The 22,478-nt window shown below is 39.5% G+C and overlaps 2 long non-coding RNA genes across 2 annotated transcripts in view; one reads left to right on the top strand and one right to left on the bottom strand.

The window, feature by feature from the left end:
• Positions 1-22,478, bottom strand: part of LOC118241982 (uncharacterized) — a 59,270-nt gene that overhangs the window by 21,753 nt on the left and 15,039 nt on the right. Inside the window, exon 2 of the long non-coding RNA XR_004776474.2 lies at positions 19,305-19,372. This is a non-coding gene — a long non-coding RNA (uncharacterized LOC118241982). The remainder of the gene's footprint in view (positions 1-19,304; positions 19,373-22,478) is intronic.
• Positions 5,000-11,403, top strand: LOC145657848 (uncharacterized). The gene is made up of 3 exons (XR_014123732.1): positions 5,000-5,211; positions 7,532-7,590; positions 9,986-11,403. It is a non-coding gene; the product is annotated as an uncharacterized LOC145657848 (long non-coding RNA).

Below are 22,478 nucleotides of genomic sequence, written 5' to 3' on the forward strand. Positions count from 1 at the left end.
CATGAGACTCAGGGATGTGATCACAGGGTGGGATGGGCACTGCACTCGCCTGAACATCTCTCAGACTCAAATGATGGACAAAACCATCTATATCCACATCCCCCATCCCCCGGCCACTGCCAGTTATGTCTGTATGGGAGATAAGGTGCTACAGGCATCTTCCACAGCCGGGAAGATGTCCCCTTTAGCCAGCGACAGATCCTGGATGCCCGGGGAGCTTCTGGCACTGTCCCTCAGAGGGCTGGCAGAGGAAGAAATCTGTAGACAGCAGCCATGTGCGTGAACTGTGATAAGCCGCATCAGAGACAGATGGTGCTGGTCTAAAACCAGTGGAGCTCCAAAAAAGATTAACTGTGCCTGGGTCATGCAGCATTTCTTATGTCAGGAGAAGTCCTGTTCTGAAGAGCTTGCTTGTTTATGTGCCGAACAAGAAGAAAGGGAACATAAGACAAGCAGAAGCTTATCACTGTTACCATCACCAAAAATGATTCAGGGAAACAAACAAAAAAAAAAACCTGATTAGCTTCAATCAAATGTAAACACCTAATTTTCACAATTTTGTGTTTGTGATTAATCTGTAGATTTCTGTAGAACTCAAATGCCATCTCTACAGGGACCTATTGCTTATGACACAGGTATGTTTATTATTGTTATTCATGCCAAAACTATTGATGAGCTCTTCTGGCTTACCTTCACCAGCTGATTTGCATTTAAAATCTCATTTTTATGAAGGTCATGCCCATTTATTTCTGGCAGGGTAGACACCCTTTTATGTATATGCTTAATGGGATATGAATCATTCCCCACCTGAGAAATGAGCGGATGTGCCACTGACATTTCTGGGATCCTGTTGTAGTGGTAATGGCATAATTCAGTGTGTGATGAATGGCGGCGAGTTTAAGCAGGCTCAGAATAAGGTCAGGTACGACATGTGCATCATTATCCGTCCCGCTTAATCTGCAGCAGTCGATTCAGTGGAACCTCGGGCCACTGCTAATCCGCTACTGCCAAGGATTTGAGGTTTTTTTTGTTTGTTTATTTTTTTGTCTGTTTGTTTCGGGGGTGCATATGGGGGTATGGATTACACTCAGGGAAATTCTATGAGGCCACAGTAGCAATTATGTTGCTTTGCTCTACTGCCAATTTGTGACATTTAAGGTGAAGAGTGGTTTCAGTAATGCAGCAGATTATTACTGTTGGAGTATGTAGTGTAAATTTATTATCTAGTATTATCATATTGGTTTAACTATATTATCTCTCATACAACAACAAACCTAACATACTCATTACAATGGTTACAGGTGCTACTCTGTGGCACAGTCTATTTGAACTTCCATTGCTTTTTTATTACCCTACTACATCATTGGAATGAATTTGTTTAATCTGATCAGGTAGACGACATGGTTGCACAGGGCACAGTGTATCCCTAATGAGAAGCTTTTGGTCAAACCTAATATCTGTGTGCCATAGTGGTGCGAATTATATAATAAGTGTTGGATTTACTGTGAGTCAATGAATTTAAATGGGATGTTTGGATTACAGGAAAAAGAAATAAAGAAAATGCATTATAGGTAGATTACTATAATCTCCATGATCTGTTTGCTGTAAATGAGCATTATCTCCTGTCCCTGTACCTTTAGCAAATTAAATCCTCTTGGACCAAATGTTTTTCTTCCATGTGTAGAGTTTCCTGAATCTGTTTTTCCTAATCACAAATTTGAAATTTGTACTTCACCTGATACATCTATTTTGTTATTGGTAATCGGATCTTCATATGTATATGTAGTTACATTTCAGCCTAAATGAGCACTGATCTACGGTCAGTAGATAGCCCGAAAGATGATGTCATCATATGAAGTGAGATGATTGCAATCTGTGTCACCTGTCACCTTTCGCAGCACCCTCATTGAAAACATAATTAAGGTCCTCATGTAATCAGCCCAATAATCCTTGCAGGGCCCTGAGAACGCTCATCTGTGAAAAGCGGCAATAGCCAAGGGTCTCATTCATTGCCTTCCCTTTTCTCATCTCCTCTCATCCCCACCCATTAGTGTAAAAAGGGTCTCATTACCATTAATTAATTATGCATCGTAATTAAATCATATCCTGTTCTTTTTGGCAGTGACGTCATTTGGGTTTCCATGCTCAGACTCCTCTCGAGAATCCTGTTGAGAATAAGCCCTTGCAAGGTCACAGAGAGGTCACAAACAATTTCTTTATGGTGTTTTTTTAATCTACCAGTGCTAGGTTTAACACTTCTGCTTGACTTTCAAGGTCTCTTAAAATACACCACATCAATATGTAGTATACTATATGTAGTATTGTCATGACAAGCTCGCCTCCCACGAGTCACGTGGTTTGGCACGCCACATGCAGTGGGAGGATCTCTGTTTATTTGTGACCACGCCTGCACACCTGCACCGGGTTAGTGTTTTGTCTGTGTGTATATAAACCAGTGTCATGGAGTGCAGTGCTGTCGGTCTTTGATATATTTGCCTTTGTGCATGTCTGTCTTTGTAAATGGTTGCCTTTGTTCACACTAGTTATATGTATGTAGCTGTTCACCGTTTATGTCACGTGTGAGTACCATCGTTGTTTTCATTCTGTGTTAATAAATGTCTGTCCATGTCAAAGGAGTCTGTGTGTCCTGCCCCTCACCCTACGGCACTCGGGCCATTAGTATAATATGTAATTACTTTCCTTCTCAGCTCGGATCAGAAACGGCTCAGGCTGTGAAATTGTTAAACAAATGTCAAAAAGGTTCATTAGTCCGCTCTGTAAGTGGGATCCAATGTACAGATGATCTGATGGGGGCGGGGGGAGTAAATTTACAAGAAAGAACTACTTAACAGAGAATGGACTTAAGAGTACAGGTAGAGTTTTAGACCTGTGTGTGAGGGGTTGGGGGCGGGTGATCTGACATAGCAGATATAGCAGTGTAGCAGACCTTATGTGCTTCTTCCTTCTGCTTGCTTTCCTTCTTTTCCTGTCATTTCAATGCACAATCGAAAGACATTTCGGTCCGTTCCACTCTGCTAAGCCCAATGCAAAAATGCCCATGAAGAGGAACCAAATTCATTCTTCTTGAGAAAGCCTTCATTTAGTCTGTTCGACTGTTTTAAAGCTTGGTTGTGCAATAACAGTGTGGAGCTTTATCTTATGAATGAATTATTCCTAATCCAATCAACAACAACAGAAACAACAACAAGAAAACTCTTTAGAATGTTCCCTTAGCTCTTTTTTGGGGAATATGACTTTTTATGCCATTGCAGATTTTTAAAAACATGAATACACCAGGATCAAATAAACAATGTCTCGTCTGTCTTGTCCACCACAAAGCTATTAATTGAGGATTTACTTCAGATCAGTGAATGTGTGTAGGGTGCACTACAATAAGAGTTTTATTTCTTCATCTTCTTAATGAATTTACTATAGGGGGAAAGACATAATTCATAATTGACCATCATTGAAGGTATCATGAGTATCGAATCATGAGAATCAAATAATCGTGATATAATAGATAGCTTTAATGAAAGTCCCACAAGCCTGATGACTCATCATTCTAAGTGTTGGGTCAACTCAAATTATGTTTCTTATGATTTTTATCACTGGACATTATATTTGTATGGCAGTAATGACTACTCATATGTGTTTCTGTTTAGTGGTTTCAGTTTATTTGGCTGACAAAGTGAACATGGAATTGATTAGCCAGAAAGTCTTTAAAAATGTCACTGATAGCTGTGATAAATGAAGGATAATATATTATCTCCATACTGGGTGAAATAATAAACAAAATTTCATACAAACAGTGCAAAGGGGAAGTTTGTTCTTCTGTGGTATCTGTGTCCACCAATTTTGATTCAGTTTGAAATGTATGGACAGAATATCAAACCAATATTAGGTCAGAGTTATAAATAGTGAAATACTAATACATATAACTCAATCATGTAAGTGACCTTGTCTTAAATAGATGATTATTCCATATGGCACCATAAGGAGAAAAACGAGAAATAATGGGGGCGGCTGCAATGTTCATCTTAGGATGAGACAGAATTAGTCTGGTCTAATTTTATAGGTCATTAAACTATTCCAGATAAAGAGGCAGTTGCATAATTCAGGTGTCTGGCGCTTCTCTAAATATGAGAAAATATCAACATAATTTAACCTCTCAAACCTTTTAGATTTCAGCTGAGCTAAAAGCTTTCCTAAATATAAGGAAGTTTTAGGCTAGAATGTAAATTTACTATAAAGGCTGTAAAAACATTTATATAGAACACGCAGTGAAGTCATAACAGTTACAGCCATAATTCTTCTGAATATTTTGTTGATCTTATATTCTTGTCTTGTTTAGTTCATAACCTTGGAGGACATGAGGTGGAAAGTGCAGACTAAACAATTTGCCGTTTTCCTTAACCTCTGCCTTTACATAACGTTATAGTAGTTGATGTTTGGCTATTGTTTTATTTCACTTTGGATCAGCTTGGCTTAACTTGTGCCAGTGGTAACACAAGTCAGAAGGGCATGGGAAAGTCTTCATTTTGTACATGCACATTCATGCACACACACACACACACACACACACACACACACACACACACGCACGCACGCACGCACGCACACACGCAAGCACGCACACACACACACACCCCAATTTCCAATTATTTTCATTCTGCCTAATATAGTCTGACTCCACATTTAAATTAGGAGCCTTCTCATCCTCAGCCTCAATCTACACTATTCCTCACTGATCAGTTTCTTACCTGAGGACTGCTGACTAGTTATTAATTAGGTAGTGCACATTCCCCAGCACAGCAGTGACACTGACATGGTAGTTGGTGTTCTGGCAATGCTGCAGCGGTTTTTAAACTTGGCACTGCTGGGCTTGACACACGCTGCCACCACAAGATGACACTCACTATTAATAAAGAGTCTGAGGATTGTAAAAACAGATGCAAAAAGAGATGCATAGTTAAATGGTATCTAACTGCACATCCACCATGCGTATCCATTGCTGTTACTAGTGTGGACAGGCAGTGTGTGTTTAAACTTCAACGGACCTCAAGCTCTCACAGAGCTGAGAGCAGTCTTCTTCAGATACTGGGTTGACAGCAGCTCTAGAGAGGAATTCTGGATCCAGAGATCTTGGTGTCAGTATGCATGCCTGCCAACCAGTGGAGCAAAGAAAACTGCTGCTCTTCCATTGAGATCAGAGTGGGTGATGTTTCTTGCCATTCTACTTTGATGCAAACATGTTATTTGTGTTTTATAAGTTTCTGACGAAATAATGTGTCAGCTTCCATATTGTCAATATTCTTGTGAGATTCATAAAATAAATACTGTTTAACATGTCTGAAGCATAACACATTTGCTAGTTAGCTAGTTTTCTCCTTTTTCTCATTCTTTGTATTTTATTATAAAATATAGCAAAATAATAATAATAAATCATTGCTTTTATTCTTGGTTTAAACTCATAGATGGTGGACTTTGGGATACTGATCACGCATGCATAAACTGGTGCTTCCTTGAGATTGCTTGATTTCCAAATAAGAAATGTATTTGTTTTTGTGAAAGCAGCCTTCTCTCATGTTTGTCTAGAACCACTGCATAAAAACAATAATCTATTTCCAATATGTGTGGAATGCAAGTGGAGAAAAATGTTTACCGAAAAAAATGATTGATATGAAGATGGTCATATAATGTGTGTTGAAAAAAACCCCTCTAATTTAGTAATTTCAATGTATTTTTAAGGATATTTATGCACAGAAGGGGGATCATTGCCAGGGAACTTAAACCAAACAAAAAGTACTGAAACTTTTTAGATTAGAATGTTGATGATTAGAATGTTTTGCTATAATTAATCAAATTTCAAAACAGGCATAATGGAAAATTGATTGATTAATATAATATAAAGACCTGACACACTCTAAAGTATACAAGTTTTAATGGCATATGTGCTTAGCTATTTTCCTTACTACATACTATTAGTCCTCTCTTCAAGCATAATTCTGCTTAAATTTACGGAAAATCAGTAGCAGTTCAATGATTTCCTCATCACCTTTATATGCATGATAGATGGCTTAATCTATAGATAGAAAGTTTTTAAATCACATGGGAAATCCATGATAGGCTCAAAGGAAGGTTTTCAAAATAACCTTCAAATCACTGATCTTTAATGCATCCTAGATAAAATCACAAATTTTCCACTCTATACAACTCCCAAAGCACTGGCATAAAACACCAAAGGTAGCCTAGCCAATCCATCTCTGGCTAGAAAAGGTAGCTGTATTAGGAGTCTAAGGGGCCCCCTGGAGGGGCAGTTGTGATACATTAGCCATGGAAATATTACTCCTCCAAACCCCAGGGGGCAGTACTAATCCCCAGATTGGGAAGTACTTGCATCTTTATCTGTAGTGACTTTTTCCAGCTTTCTTGGGTGGCCCACAGTTTGTCTCATTGCTGTGACAAGGTGGTGAAATAACACCCATGCATCAAGCTTATTTGTGTTGGTTTGAGATAAAACTTCAGTAGAGCTGCTTAGCATCTGCCAAAACACTGCGAATCAACAACTGTGTGCATATTGTCTACATGTAATCCCTCGACACGTTGTTTAGCCTGCCAACCCCCACCCCCAGGCTGGTGCTTTAGTCCTGGGGCATATAAACCACTATCCAATGTAGCATTCCCCACTTTAGAGCCCCCATACCCCTGTCTTTATTTATCTTCATTAGAATTATTCCACAGTCTGCATATAGTTATGTTGCCATGGTTAGGGATGACAGGTTGCCATTGCTACATGACTTTTCTTTATAGAGTCTGCCATTGTATGTGACCACAAAGCCCTCAGTATCTAAGAGGTTGGCTAAATATGTTTGGCTGTAAGAGGACCAGAGACAAAACATTGCACTGTTGTGACACAGAGCGATAGTAAGTCGGATGCAAGCACTGAAAAGAACAAGATTTATTAGACTCAAATCCAAAATCAGGGTCATAAGAACAGTCCAGAGTCATAGAACCAAGATAAACACAGCCAAAATACATGACAAAGAAAGAAGCCAAAATACAAACTAAACATGGGAAACCAGAGAACAGAACAAACAGGCAGACAACCAAGCACAGAACACAGAAGCATAATACACAGAATGTGGGCTTAGAGCACACAACAGAGGCTGCATACAAGCAGCATAACATGTGAAACACAGGGTTTAAATTCATGACTAAACAGGCTATAAACAATGAACAGCTGGAAAGAATAATGGGCAGAGACTAGAAACGAGGGGCAAAAACCGTGAACCAAAGCAAAGACAAGAGGCAGGTAACCAAGGGAACAGATGCCAGGGAGGGGCCAACCGTCTGCTTGTTCTGGAAGACATGCTCCACATAAAACGCCTGGTCATGTCCATCCTGTTTGCTTGAAAACACTGACGGAGCCTTTCATTTGATTAGACCTGCTTTCGGTTGTGAGTGACATGTGTTGCACCCAACCGTTTTAGGCCTTTGTTTAGGCTGCCCTAACTTGCTCTTTCATGTCTAGCTGGAGCAGAGAAGGACAGCATCCAGCCAAAGTCAAAAAGGGATGGAGTCGTGCTTCAGGTGGGACAGCAGCATAGGCCAAACTGTGGTCTATGAAGCCTTGTTTTCATCTACAGCCACTGCTGCTTTCACAGAGATAAGGGTGGTCATGTTACCATGGTTGCTTTGGTGCTACCCCAGCACAAATCGTCAATTGTTATTCAGGACTGTAAATCAATATTATACCAGGTCTGTCCTTTGGGCTTGCTCTCTACTACTCCCTCCATTCCTCCTTCCCTCCATCTCCGTCTCTCTCTCTCTCTCTCTCTCTCTCTCTCTCTCCATCTATTAGATTACATTCAGATAATATGTTGTATGCTGCATTTCTGTTCATAATGTGTATTGCTTCATTACAATATCTAACCAATTGTAATGTGTAATTAACTGCCTTGTATTAGTAAATCCTGTGTTACCTTGAACTCTTATGAAGCTCTTCAGATAACATTACAAAATGTAATATATTTACTCACTAACCAGAGTGAAGAACCAACTATAGTTTTTTTTAACCAGCTGATACCCTGTAAAGTATCCAATCTTCTGCACTCTGTTTACTATGTTAAACCATAAATTAGGCAGGTTGAAGAGAAACCTCTAACAAAGCAGGCTGTTGTAGCATTAAGGAACTTTGTAAAGTTGGTTATGCATATTCTCATGACTTACACTGGGCTATGCAATAGAATTTGCTCTTTCTAACACTAGAAAGAGTGTTTCATCATTCTAATTTATTTGGAGTCAGATACATTTTCTAGCCTCACATTAAACTTTCTGCCACACCTATTTCCCCTGTAGATAAGTGTAGTAGGATTAAGTAAACACAGAGACCTCCTACAGCATTGACCACTATATGCAGTCGTGAAATAACAGGAGGGTGCTGAGTAGTCAGAAGTAAAATGTAACTCTGATTTATCACTTTAGAGATGCTTGGCACCCAAGCTAATCCGAGCTGTGGGATTTATTGGGGAATTCAGATCTTTCCAGTTGAGCATAAATGTATAACATTAAATGGCTAACATAATTTAAACCGCAATAAAACTTGATTGTGCTGTAGGTCTGTGTGTTTATTTGCATTTGTTAATTCATATTATATTGTATATTCAATAAGTAATATATATTCCTGCTACTCTGCATGTATCAATGTGCACACGTGTGTGTGTGTGCACGTGTGTGTGTGTGTGTGTGTGTGTGTGTGTGTGTTTGGAGAGCACTCCCTTGTTAATAATATTTTTTTTTTGCCCACTCAGCAATATGCTAATTCAGTTTTGCTAGCCTGACTCCATAACTGTGCACTGAAATCTAATTGTACCACAGCTCTTAAAGAGCTCATTTCATAACCCTCAACATTTCATTGCAAAGAATTTGAAGACATGAATGGAAAAATGAGTAATCTTTCCTACACTGCTTAACAGTCTGGATGAAAGTTTATGCAAAGAATTTGTTCTATGGAGAATTAAAATAAAGTAATAACAATCCTTAAAATTTGAATACATATGTAAATCTTTCATGGAAAACCTAACCCTGGGAATCAGTTTGGCTCATGCATGACTTAAATCATAGAAAAAGACTCGACCTTTAAATGATGTCAGGAAATGAGATAGTTGAGAAGATGTATTATTTCCGTAGATCTACTAAAAGTTTTTGTATTACAGCTTTTCGAGTGTTGAGTAAAGTGTGGAGTAAGGTTGTATTGAAGTGTTTGTGGAACACAATGTGATGAAGTTTTTACAGATTGCTTGAGCTCCAGTTGCCAAAGGTTAGGGCCATATTTTTCATAAATATTGAATCAGCTGTGTTCTTCTGAGCCTTGGAATAACATTATAAATATACTCAATTTACAATATGCAGTGAGGGACCAAGAACTGCTGCAAACGGGACAAATAATTTATTTGTGAGTGTGAACAAAATGACTGGTACAGGACCCCAAAAAAGTGAAATTAAAGAGTGAAAGAAAGAGTGAAAGATTTCCAGCCTTTTTTTGTACTCCATGACCTCTCTCCCTCCCTCCCTCCATCCCCCCACCCCCACCCCTGAAATATTACTTCATTGATTTACTGCACTCTGGTCAGCATTTGTAATCCCTAATTCCATCACACATACTAAAATCTCTCCTGTATGAATATTAGCATCTGAGGCTGTGGCCTAGCAGAAGACTTTGGGAGGGTGATTTGTGGACACTGGCCAGTCCAACTGTCTGCATATTTCAGCTCGGTGATGGGCATAGTCAGCCCTCGGCCCACAACATAAGCCGTTACGCAGACGTTTGACTGCGGCCTGTTTATCTGTGAGCAAAAAGCCTTCCACCGGCCTCCTGTAACAGTAGCTTTTGTTTAAGGCTCAGGAGGTGTGATTAGCCTACCTGAGGGACATGAAGACCATCTGTGGGGTGGTAAATTCACATACTTTTTTCCCTACCCTGCAGTTGGATGTGGCCTCCCTCACCTTTCATTCTCAAAGTGATCCAGAACTGTGCTGTGGAAAACAGCTGGACTATGAAGTTTCCCTCCCCTTTCCCTGGCACTATATTTTATGTAAACAAGTGTATTTATTTACACCCTAAATAACTGAGGGCTGTGCATTTTCTTTACATGTAAGTATTTACTTATGCACAAAAATATACAAGGGCTGTGGCTTTATTTCTTCGCTTCTTTATTTTTTGTGCATTCTCTTGTGTATTTGTTCGCTGCATTAAACTGTGGGATCCATCATAAATGATTTTCATCTTCCCACAAGCATGTTGTCATCTTGTTTGCTATGCATGTGTTTGGACAGTCTCTAGTGGGACGTGTATATGTCTGACTATTCGGCGAGAGTCATTTGAAGCTGCTCTCCCTCTGGCTTGCTTTGTGCACTCACCACCAGCCCCTGAAGCGGTGTGAATAACGCTAATGTGGCATGTTCGAAAATGAGCATCGCACCTGCAAAGGCTCACACACACCAGCGACTGGCCTTCCAGTGATCCAGCTCACAGGGCATGTGGAATGCACCTTTCCAGCTCTGTGTCTCTGTTTTGGAACAAGGGGCACAAGTACATACTCAATCACATGTGTAACACAGGGATCAAGTGTATGTTGGCATGGCTTTTCTGTCACCTTACCTTACGTTTATTTGTGCAGCATCTCTTAAACATCATCTAAAGCTGAAAATGTGAGCCAAACTCATTTTAGATGGGTCTTACACTTCATCAAATAACCCTCTCTTACGCTCAGAAAACCTGGTCAAAAAAGTCTGAAAACCTAAAAGCAACACTCTCACTCAATACACTGAAAAATAGACACAAGGGAGCATTGTGTGTCCAGAACCCTATATTTTTAACATTTAAAAAGATTTTGCAACAGGGCCTGGTTTCCCAAAAGCATCATAGTGTTGAGATCATCTTAAATGACAGAAAGAAGGTTCAATGTAATACTCTCTGTACCATTTTAAGATGATCCTTGTATTATTATACTTTTGGGAAACTCAAGTTTACCCATCTGTAAAATCATATTTGATTTACTAATACAGGGAGGTACAGCAATGAACACTATATTTTACTCTGTAAAGCTTTTTTATTGTTCTTGGAATATCAGTGTCCCATTTGTTGTTGCTGTTGTTGTTATATATTATGTTTTATGTAGTATTTTGTTGTCATTGGAAGTTTGTCTCAGAGGCACAGTGCTCAATCAAGACAAATGAATGCTACACTCAACAGTAAAATGGTTTAGTCCCCCTATCTGGATTTGGCAGCATTCTACCTTGAACTTTCTTCATTAATATGATATTGATCAAGATTAACGAGGTGTCTCCCTCGCAATACTTTAAGTCATTACATGGGAAAATGTCAATTATACACTAATTAAAAAGCATCACACTCAAAATGCACAGACAAACCTCTTCATCCTGGATTCTATGGGGTATTTTTTACCCGATGCTATAATTCAAATTCTCTAATGTCTAGGTCAAACTCCTCTATCCCTGATCTTGTAGAGGAATACTAATCTTTACATGTTGTAGAATGACATTTTTAAGGACTAATCTCAAGGACATGGACTCTATTGGACTGTTAATGAGTAAACGTTGCTCTGATTTAAAAAAAAAAAAAAGAAAAGAAAAAGATCATATCTGGTATGTTCTCTATTGCTGAATGTTTCTTACTGTTTAAAGTAAAATAAAACTCCAGCAGTGACAATTAAAACAAAACAAAACAAACAAAAAAAACACCTCTCATGAGCTTTATAAGGGACTTTCCATCCTACATATTCATTTTGCCTCAAACAGAAAAAAGATCTCTAAATCTTTAAGAGACCATCATCATAAAAGAATGACCTTTAATAAATGAGCATACCCAGATTGTATGGTTTCTGACTTTTTCCCCACTCTTCTTTAACCAAGAAAGTCATTTGAGCAGATATCATGGTTTAGGGTAATTCAGTGAGACGAGCACATCTCAAACTAAGGGAATATGGCTTTGCAGGGTATTAAGGAGTGCCGTTAGGTCAGTCAAGCATAGCTGGCTGTGTGCAAAGGCTACTGAAGCATGATACTGGGATCATGGCTCAGAGATTACTTCCAGCAAAAGAAGGAGGGTTCTTATTAATAATGAACTGCCCATTTCCTAAACTTAAGACTGGGTCAGAGAGCCCGAGGCCTAGCAGCTTGATATGCAAATGAGGGAAACGAGGCGGCAATAAGCAATAAACATGCTAATTTGGATGTGAAGGAAACCGGTTATAAAAACTGGGGGGGAGAGTAAGGAAAAAAAAAACAAAAAAAAAAAACAGTGCCTATGAATGTTGGGAAGTGGTGGGTGTAATCACGAGACAACGAGAATAAGAAACTGAGAGAGACTGAGAGAAACTCCTAGGGGTAATGATGTACAGCATTAAAGCATAAGTGACAGTTACCAAACATAGGAACAGACCCAGGTCCATCTGGGTGTGAAGGTAGTATTCATAGATTGCTTGCCATCTTTTTTTTTTCCTGCAAATTCATACTGCTTCACGAAGAGACCACACTGGGCAGCCATGGTGGCACCCTCACAGAAATGAACCACTCACTGGTTGGTCCTCGCTTGCCGTTGGCACAATGGGTTCACCCACTGTGAGTTTCATTTTATATTAAGTAAGAAAAAAGGACAGGCAATGTGCATTTGCCACTATAATATAATATAACATAGACAATTAAATCAACAGGAAAAAAACAATTCTCAGGTAATGCACAAGAAGTTATTCCTTATAGATACCCATGTAGATACTCAAGTAGACATCCAATCCAAAATATCGCTATCAATGCAGTATTGTATCAATTTTTGGACCTGTGCTATTGCAGAGATTTTTCATGTCAGTGGATGATTTTCTTTTATGTCACATATAATTTTCTATTGTCATATAGATGGTTCATACAGATGTTCTTGTGCTTGCTGGCAATATTCATGTTGCCTGTGAAGTGGACAAGTTGGGGACAGCCTGTGATGTTCTCCAAGAGGTTTACAGGGGTTTACAGCCTATAATACCACTCCAATGTAAATGTGTGACCTGGAGTATATTCTACTACAATGCAAAACCAGTGTAATGAGCTTTTAGAAATCAAGGTCACTGGTGAAGCCATTAGGGAGACCATCTGCACAGGAGGATTTGTCAGGTATAGTGGATCTTAAAAAGGGAGTGTGGCATATTGTGGCTATAGTGGGATATGCATAGCTATAAACAGGACTGTAATGCATCGCTGCTAATGGGATTACAAAAGCTAAATACATTTTGTAGCTGGTACAAAAGCAGCAAGTGGATAAACATGCCATAAGTGCTTGATGCTTCCTCCCATTTATAATATCTCACCTTGAATGTGTTGCCATGAAAAGTCACACCTTTTATCGCTTATTGTGCAGATTAGCTTTTAAGCACTCCACATGAATATTTTTTTCTGAGCTGGTCTCTATACAAAAAAGTGAGAGTGTGTGTGAGATAGAAAGTGCGTGTGCGTTTGTGTGAAAAAGCACAATCATGAGCGTCACCGTGTTTGCTCTCTTCCTCCGTCACCTTTTCCACAGGAACCAGAGGGAACATCATTACCATCAGTGTCTCTGTTATAAAACTTGTGAAGCAATCCCCCCAAATGACTCACATGTACAGCCACCCCTATCCCCTTCCCCACCTCCACACACACTGATTAGATTACACTCTCTCCACTCCTTTATTGCAGGACATCCTGGAATGGATTCTGAAATGGATATTGAATTCTCTCCCCTGGAGATTTTTGATGAAAAAAGGGAAAGAAGCCCGGCTAGAAATCGAAGCGTCTATCAAAGGCACTCTGTGCCCGGCGTGAAGATGTACACAATTGGGTTAACTATGACCTGCGAGAAAATTTCCCAGAGTGCACCACACACCTTGTCCCCACACACAGAGGGGGTTGAGCAGCGCAGCGGGTGAGAGATGGTGTCCGAACCCTGAAGCTGTGCTTCTTAGGCTGGGTCCCACAGACATGCTCGCCTCCTTGGGCTTGGAGCTCTGGGGTCCCGCTGTGGGAGGCCCTGTCCCCAGGCTGTGTGGGAGCTCAGCTGGGTTTCATTCACATTCACTGGCCCTATACATTCCCCTCACCTCCCCAGGCCCCATGGCTTACCACTGCTTTTTAGCTTCTCTTTTTGAAAAAGACGGAGGGAGTATATAGATCCTGAGGGACTTGAAGGCAAGTATTTGATTCTTCTCCTGTGACATTCCAGTCACAAGGCCTCTAAAATCAGCCATTCAGGAACATCATCCTTTGTGTACCTTCAGAAAACACAGTCTGCAGTATACTGTTGACAACACAGTCCACTAAATATACATTCAGTCCTGATCAAACCAACTTGACCGTCAACCAACTCTTCAAGCTTTTGTAAAAGCACAGTATTGTGGTGGACCACTCCCCAGACTAAAAATGTTTGCCTTCTATTGTTTGTCTTAACACAGACATGTTTTTGTTTGTTGTCTCGTGTGTGCAGTTTATGCTTGACTGAGATACCACTGTAAATTACTGAGTCATGCTGCACCTGTTCAGAGCCTCACTGCCTGGCACAGGTTATGCACCCAACTGAATGCTCCAACAAACGTCTGTTTATTCAGCCCGGCAACATTTTGAAGTCACACGCTCCAACTGTTCTCTTTCATTATGCCAGATGTACACACGGATGTGATTAGCCATCGGCTTCACTTCACAAACTGTCACACTTGAGGACTACAAGGAAAACCTACAGGCTCAGCACTCCGGAATGATGCTTTGGACTTCACAGTGCTCCTAAAACAATTCAAAGATTATAACAAGGTTTTTCTATATCTGTATATCTATAATGAATTCATAAATTCAACTTGTATTAATAATTTCATAATAGAATATATATATATATATATATATATATATATATATATATATATATATATATATATATATATATATATATATATATATAATTAATTCAATGTATACTAATAACTTATGTATATTCTTAACTTATATAAGTCCTTGAATGTCTTATGTAGACTTAAATTAGGAACACAAGTGATGGCCACAACATCAATTCAAAGTGTGGATTGGTTAATCATTTGTAGTTTTGAAGTATTTTATATATATACATGTAATATACTGTACAGAAAATATATTTAACATTACATATATCTGGATATATCTGGATTAAAGAATATATATATATATATATATATATATATATATATATATATATATATATATATATATATATATATATATATATATATATATATATATGATTGGCATAAGGTGCTGCTCTAATGTTAGTTATATACTAATTGCTAACAACCTTTTCTCTATTAAAATATTTATGGCTGGCCAGTGTCTATTGTTGGCAGTAAAGGCTGTAACAGCCTTAGATTGTGGACTGGGACAGGCTCATCAGGTGCTGTAAAGCTATAGTTTCTCCCTCATGAGCTGTTAATCGTAACAGAAGGCAATGAATTACAGGTAACTACTGTGAGATCAATCAATATTGCTCGTAGTGGCTTGCCGATGATTGTGTACTCACTCGTGAGAGAGGTTTACGGTGGAGGCCTGTAACCCTTGCACCGCAGGAACATCATAAGACTGGACAGATTCCCAGATACGAGTGATTGGCCTTGACAATGAGGAAGTTTACTGACTGCTATTAAAGCAGGCAGAGGGAGGTGGAGGAGGTTTCGAACACTCTCACATAAATGTATTGCTATTGCAATGTAATAACGTCTTGGGTAGGAATGGAGCCTACCAAAACCAGCTTGTTGAAAATACCAATTAATTACTGGGTTGCCTTTTGAATTGCAGTGCTTCTTGGCACAAACAGTGCTTATCAGCAATTATATCTAGTGATAAGGCTTGAAAGTGAAAGGTATGTCCAAATGCACAGGAGACCAGGTGAACCACCTAGAGATCGTCATAAAGTTAAATACAATAAGAGAGTGAATTGAATGAATCAAATGTAAGCAACATGTAGTTCTCTTACAAATATATCTAAGCATAAATCAAAGTTCTGTTTTTAAAATACTTAAAAAATTACAAAATGTATCTTTATTAAATTCATGTAACTGAGTAAATGTAATTAATACCCAAGCATGAAAGAAGATCTTTGCATGATTTAATTATAGTTAACATGAGGGTGATTTCCTTCTCTATAGTACTAACTTCTCTATTTCTAACCTAAAGAAACTTTCTGAGTGCTATAGCCCAATATTTTGTGATGCCGACAAATATAATTACATATCTGTAATTTTTAACACAAATGTTTCATGTGACCTGATTTTCTACTGTAAATATGATGTATTCCTATAGCATACACTCATTTGGAAAGTAATTACTACGCTTTTTTTTGTTCATGTTACTTCAAGGTGAGAGTAATTTTACCCCTCAGAGAAAAAAAAAACATGCAGTTATCATTGATATAAAATGAGCTTTAGGGAAAAAAAGGGCTCATAAACCAAATATGGTGTTATAAGCCTTTTTATAGACAGTGTTCAAAACCCTTTGAGCACTTGTGTAATCTGCATAAATGTGTCATGGCCCAGCCATCAGAGGACAGGGCATTTTCACAAGGCTGCCCTAGCACAGATCACAAAACCTTACTGCCTTCCCCTGTTCTCACAATGCTACATATTATCAATGGCTTCAGCACCTTCAACTCATAGATCTCAAAAGCAAATGTTTTTCCTCACAACTGAAAGACGTGACAGCACATCAAAACACTCGAGACGACTCATTTAATTTGCCCTGGCTTTTTCTTCCCTGTGAATGGGAATTGGGATGGAGTGCCACTGGCCCTCGTTCGAATGGCCGCGCCTCCGCTACACATCATGCATTGCAGGGGGAAATGTTTGCTTCAGCGGTGTTCAGCAGGGCATGCAGCAGCCCTACTTTGAGGTCTTTTCCTCCACTGGAGTGTGCCAGCACGGGCAAAGGTTCACAAGGGAGCTCTATTTCCTGCCTCCTAAGGGCTGCGTGGTTGCACACTTCATACTCCAATCTGCACACCAAACAGATCAATCATTTGCATATCTCATATCTCATGTTAGTACTCTGCCATTTATCATGTTAGACAGCTTTATGGATGACTCTTTTTTTTCTTTCAGTCAGTAATATTAATCAAGAGAAAATTAAATATGAAAAAGAGGGGGAATCAAAAAGATGTAAATATAGTATGCTTCTGATTGAAGCAGACTTCTGCTTTTCGAATAAATATCACATGCAAATAAACTGTGTTAGCAAGCAAAAACAACCTCAGTCAAAGGTAGCATTTACACAGTCAGCAGTTTTGTTGATAGATTTTTTTTTCTTCTTCCTTTTCTTGTTGCCTGGATGAAAGGCATTTTCTTATGAGAATTAAGTGTTTGGGAAGTTTGTCTAAGAAACCTTAAAGATGTATCATCCACGCATACATATGTTTCATAGAAACCAGTTGAAGCTTAGTTATTGGTTTTCTTAAAGAGCACTGGGATCCTTGATGAGGCTGCAGAGCCTTGGAAAGAGCAGTGACTAAAGAACAGTGATTCATACACACCTACATCATACTCTCTTGGGGTGACCACTGCTTAGGATATTTCCAAAAATTGTCAGGGTGGTTTTAAAAAGATTAATTTGCCTGAAAGTGTTGACTTGTGGTGCTTAGTTTTTGATGATGGAGAGATGGGCAGGATGATTAGGCCTGAAGGTAAAGTGATTCATGTCTTCCCAGTGCTAGCCTGTGGTGCTCTTTGCAAACCAATACTCTCCCCAACAGAAATGTTAATCGTTATGGATTGGTCTGCACAAACCTAGGCGCTCACCGCTTTCTCCCATCAGAACCAATTGCACTCATACATTGTTTCATTTGGACTCATCAACTCTATTAGCCTAGATCAATGGAATCAACCTGATAGGCTTAACATGCAGCATAATGTAAGATGTGATAACGTATGAAAATGATAACCAGCTGTTATGTCGGCTGGTTAATTTGATTGGTCCTATTCATAAACGCTGGCAATTCTGTTTCATTAATCCTAAACACTTGGGTTGCACAGTTATCAAGTATCTGAACATATGCTTCTCTGTGTTCTAGTGAAGAGAAGCCCATTACTCACCCTTAACCTGTCAGTTCACACTTTTCTTGTATTTTAATTCTGAAGACTGCTGAGCCAAGTAGTCAAGAGTTAACATTCATACTTAGATGTACTGGCTGCCTGAATACAACAGAAATACAGGCTGGCTAATGATCTGCTGGTTGCAGCTTGGGAACCTCTGTCCTAGAAGTCTTGGGTGGAAGATATGTGATGATCTGCCTGCCTCTGAATGTTCCCTGCGCTCAGAGTTTCGGAAGTCTTTTCTCAGCATTCAGAGGAAATCGTCAAACAGAGCCAAATCCTGCATAATAGCCCTCTTACCAAACAGAGCAAATGGAAGGAGATAGGAGGACAGGATGTGTTATCCAGCATCAGTTTCTTTTTACATTATGCATATCTCTCAAACTCGTGAAATGGATACTGTGAATGTCTTTTTGCTTTGCAATTTGGATAGCTCACATCCATGAAACCTCATCACAAGGTGAAAAATAGCAGACAAGGCTCCCACCTTCACGCTTATCATTTGTCAAATCTTTTTTACTTCCATCTGATAAGCTGTCTGATTCCTGACACTGAAATCTATGGTGGCATTTATCAAAACATCTGAAGATTGATTGATTTGATCTTGATACTTTCTTTGTTCTACTTCAAGGTTGATGATAATAAGTGATGGAAGACTAGTGTACGCTCTTGGTTCACAACATGTTTGTTAGCTTTCGCTCTGATGTTCCACAGAAAACATGGGCTTTATGTCAGCTGCGTCACACAGTGACTCTGCACTCCTTTGCAAGATTGTATATTCCACGCAACATTCTTTAATGGTTGTGAATAGAGGGACAACATGGAATTAGCCACTGTGAGAACCAGACATCATGGCAGATCCACAGTATTTAAGCATGACCATATGCAAGCATTCAGAGTCTCTCCTCTCTCTCTCTGTGTGTCTCTCTCCCTATCTCTCTCTCTCTCTCTCTCTCTCTCTTTCTCTCTCGCGCTCACACACACACACACACACACACACACACACACACACACACACACACACAGGCACAAACTTCTCCAAACAGCACAACCAGGACAACTGCAGGACTTTTTTTTGTTCAGAGATTAGCCTTTGAGGCTATAGCACTCACAGACATCATCATTAATCACAGAGAATGATATCATGGCGATCTCAGTTTGGCTTACCCGTACTCTGTGGCCAATCTCCACACTTCCTCCTCATTCATCATTCCACAGGCATGTTTTGACGTGGCCTGCATAGAAGAAAGTTGGTGTCTTCAATCAGCAACCACAGGATGCACGATAATCACCTCTTACACATCAGACTAGACAAAGCACAGTCATATTCCCTATATTTACACAATGATTTATCTGGCCCTGAACTGTGTGCAGATATTCAGTTTATATGTGTCTGTGCCTTGGAAAGGTGTTTGCATACTGTGAGTTTGCATGTATCAATCAAGTGGGAACAGCTAGTGCGGTATACTGATAATAAAGAGATGCTATTTGTTCTGTGGATAGGAAACATATGGAGGAATAATTGTGTGCTCATGCAATTAACTGCGGTAAACATGCAGAACAAAACTCTCCGTCTGAATCTGTTTTCGTTTTGTTGCATTTATGCCCCAGAGGGGTCTCTGGTTTCTATGGCTACTGCTGAAGGTGATAGAAAAAGGAGAGGGAAAGCTTTCACCTGTTTGTGGCACGACTCTAACATGACAACAAAGCCTTGCTCTGACTGGTTGTACGCTATTTACAAATTGAATGCACTTATGGCATTCCCCTCCAGTCAAATGTGTGTGTTTCTCCTGAATAGTCCCTGCGGCATCTGTACAAATACTATGCCACGACAACAGTTGTGTCACTGCTTATGTTTTTGAGCATCATAACATCTAACAAATGCATGTTTTTATTTGTTTGTTTTTCTGAGCTAGGCATGTGAGTCTTTGTATGGTGGCATTACAAGACTGTGATACACTAGGTCAGTTATGTGGAGAAGCGATTCCAGTCATACAGTGCTTAGATTATATGCTACCTATTTTTTCCAATTAACGCTGATAATGCTTTGAAAGCATTTATAATGCTAACACCACATGGTGTGAGGTGTCAAAGGATATTCCATACTTTATTAAACCCATCTGTAAGCAAATTTATCTTTAAAAGTGTTTTAGTAACACAGTAAGGAATTTTAAATATTTCATATCACCCATTTTTTTCTGCAGATTGCAGATATTTAACAAATATATGCCAGCATAACAAAATTTGTATTCAGCAAATGTATAACATAATGACCTAAATATGGATTTCTAGAGAAAAATGCAAATTTCAAACCAATAGGTCAGAAGAAGGAGGTGTGAGGTTTGTTAATACATAGCTTTGGCTCTAGGCTCGCTCTGTCTTGTTAGTGCTTAGATTTGTCTTTATAGTATGCCAGCCTGTTTAATTATGATGCAATTAAAGGAATCTGCAATACAAAACTGCGTAAAATCTCTAAAAAACAGAAAGTTGAAAACTGGATAAGATTTCAAACTCTTCTGTGGCAGATGTTCTAATCTAGCTATCAAAAATACAATGGTGAATTTAGTTCTCTGCGCTTCTTTATAATTGTCTAAGCAAAAGGTTAATTACCCTGCTGCTTCCATTGCTACTGTTTTCCAAATCAATGTGGAAAAAGAGAAAAACTTTGTGTGGGTTTATGCTCTTCAAAGACGGGCCAGTGACTGAAATGGAAAAGTGTCAAGTGTGCAGGTTTGTGAGAAGAAGGAAATTGAAAATCCACCCCCCCCCCCCACCCATATTGTCTACATGTTGCCTGAGACATCCAATGTAAAACAAAGTATTCACATATCTATGTAGTATAAATGTGTGTGGATTTTTTTTTTACATCCTTGTTAGCAAGAAAACATGCTGGTATAACAAAATGTATACACATAACAGAATGTCTACACATTTAAGGGCTGTGATGGAACCCAGCCTAGTCTGGACGACTCAGTAGCATCGATATATGGATCTCTCATCGCGTCCACATGAATTGCCACATCAGCCTTGACTCCAGCTATTCTTCTTTTATCGACTTCCCAGTGGCACTTGCTGAGTGATTTAATGCAGGGCTGATGTAGTACAGGGCCTTGGCATTGGCCCTCAGTCCTGTGTGGCTCAGGGGCTGTGGAACCTAACGCTGACATGGATCCAGGGAGAGCACATTGCTAAACTGATAATGACAAATGTATCATGCCAGTGCCAATAACAATACAGCACAGAGGTAAGCACTCCTGTTTATCTGGCTAAGGAAGACGCTAATACTGTTGCAAAGGAGGAAATACGTACTGTTACATGCTGCCCAGGCCAATGGGAGGATATGCTAACCTCGTACGGTAGGCCTCAGTTCCAATGTCCTGCAAGTTCGCTCACTTTCATATGTCAACAATGTGTAAAGGACAGATGGGTAAAATCCTGTTTCAGCTGATCCAGAAAGCTGCTGCATGCATCCCAAGGTTGAGAAAGTAGCTGTGTTCAACCATCCCAAGGTCTCACACATCACTCTATCACTGCATTCTCATCGTTGGCTCCCTATAGTTGCCCAATTCAGATTTTAAAACCATGCCACTTACATACAAAATGTAAAATGAACCTGACCTCTCCTGCCCCAAAAGAATAGTCTCACCCTTCAAGACTCTCTCCTGCATTAACACTCAGGTGGTGGAATGAACTTCCATGGCAAAGAATACTTCCCGGTTTACAGATTAGCAAGATCACTGGAGATGCAGGCAGCCATCCAAGCACAATATCAGGGCTCTTCCATTGCCTGTTTTGGCTACTCATGTTACAGTCCAAGTCAGTGAAACCATAAATGCCATACTTCGTCTAGACTATCCCTGACAAGGTTGATGGCACTCCTGGTTTGTGTAAGGGCTTTCTGTTGTAACCCTCCCAGTATCTTCCAGTGTATACCTGGTGCCTTCCCCAAAGTTGCCTACAAGGTAGTGTTTGTCATTTGCCTTCTTAATGGCAAAGCCCTGAGTTTGGCTGCTGCTATTTGGGAAGTCTCTGCCTATGCACACATCTATTCAAAATCTCTTTATGCAAAGTGATTGGAACTACAATGCACTAAAGATGGTGTATCATCTGGGGGAATATGATGCATTAAAATCTGAGCTGGCCCATAAGAACAATAATTTGTCCCTTTCGGATCTTGTTAAAATGTACATTAGATTAAATAATCTCACCAGAGTCAGGATAACTCATCAGAACCATCCCATGTCCTCCAAGTAAGAGTCAGCAAATGAGCTGTGCATTTCCATGACAATTGCCCTGCTCCCCCTTTCCTGTACAAAACCTTGAGGTTGACTAGTATCTACC

This window comes from Electrophorus electricus, chromosome 5 (assembly GCF_041902795.1).
Source record: "Electrophorus electricus isolate QZ-2024a chromosome 5, ASM4190279v1, whole genome shotgun sequence".
NCBI lineage: Eukaryota > Metazoa > Chordata > Actinopteri > Gymnotiformes > Gymnotidae > Electrophorus > Electrophorus electricus.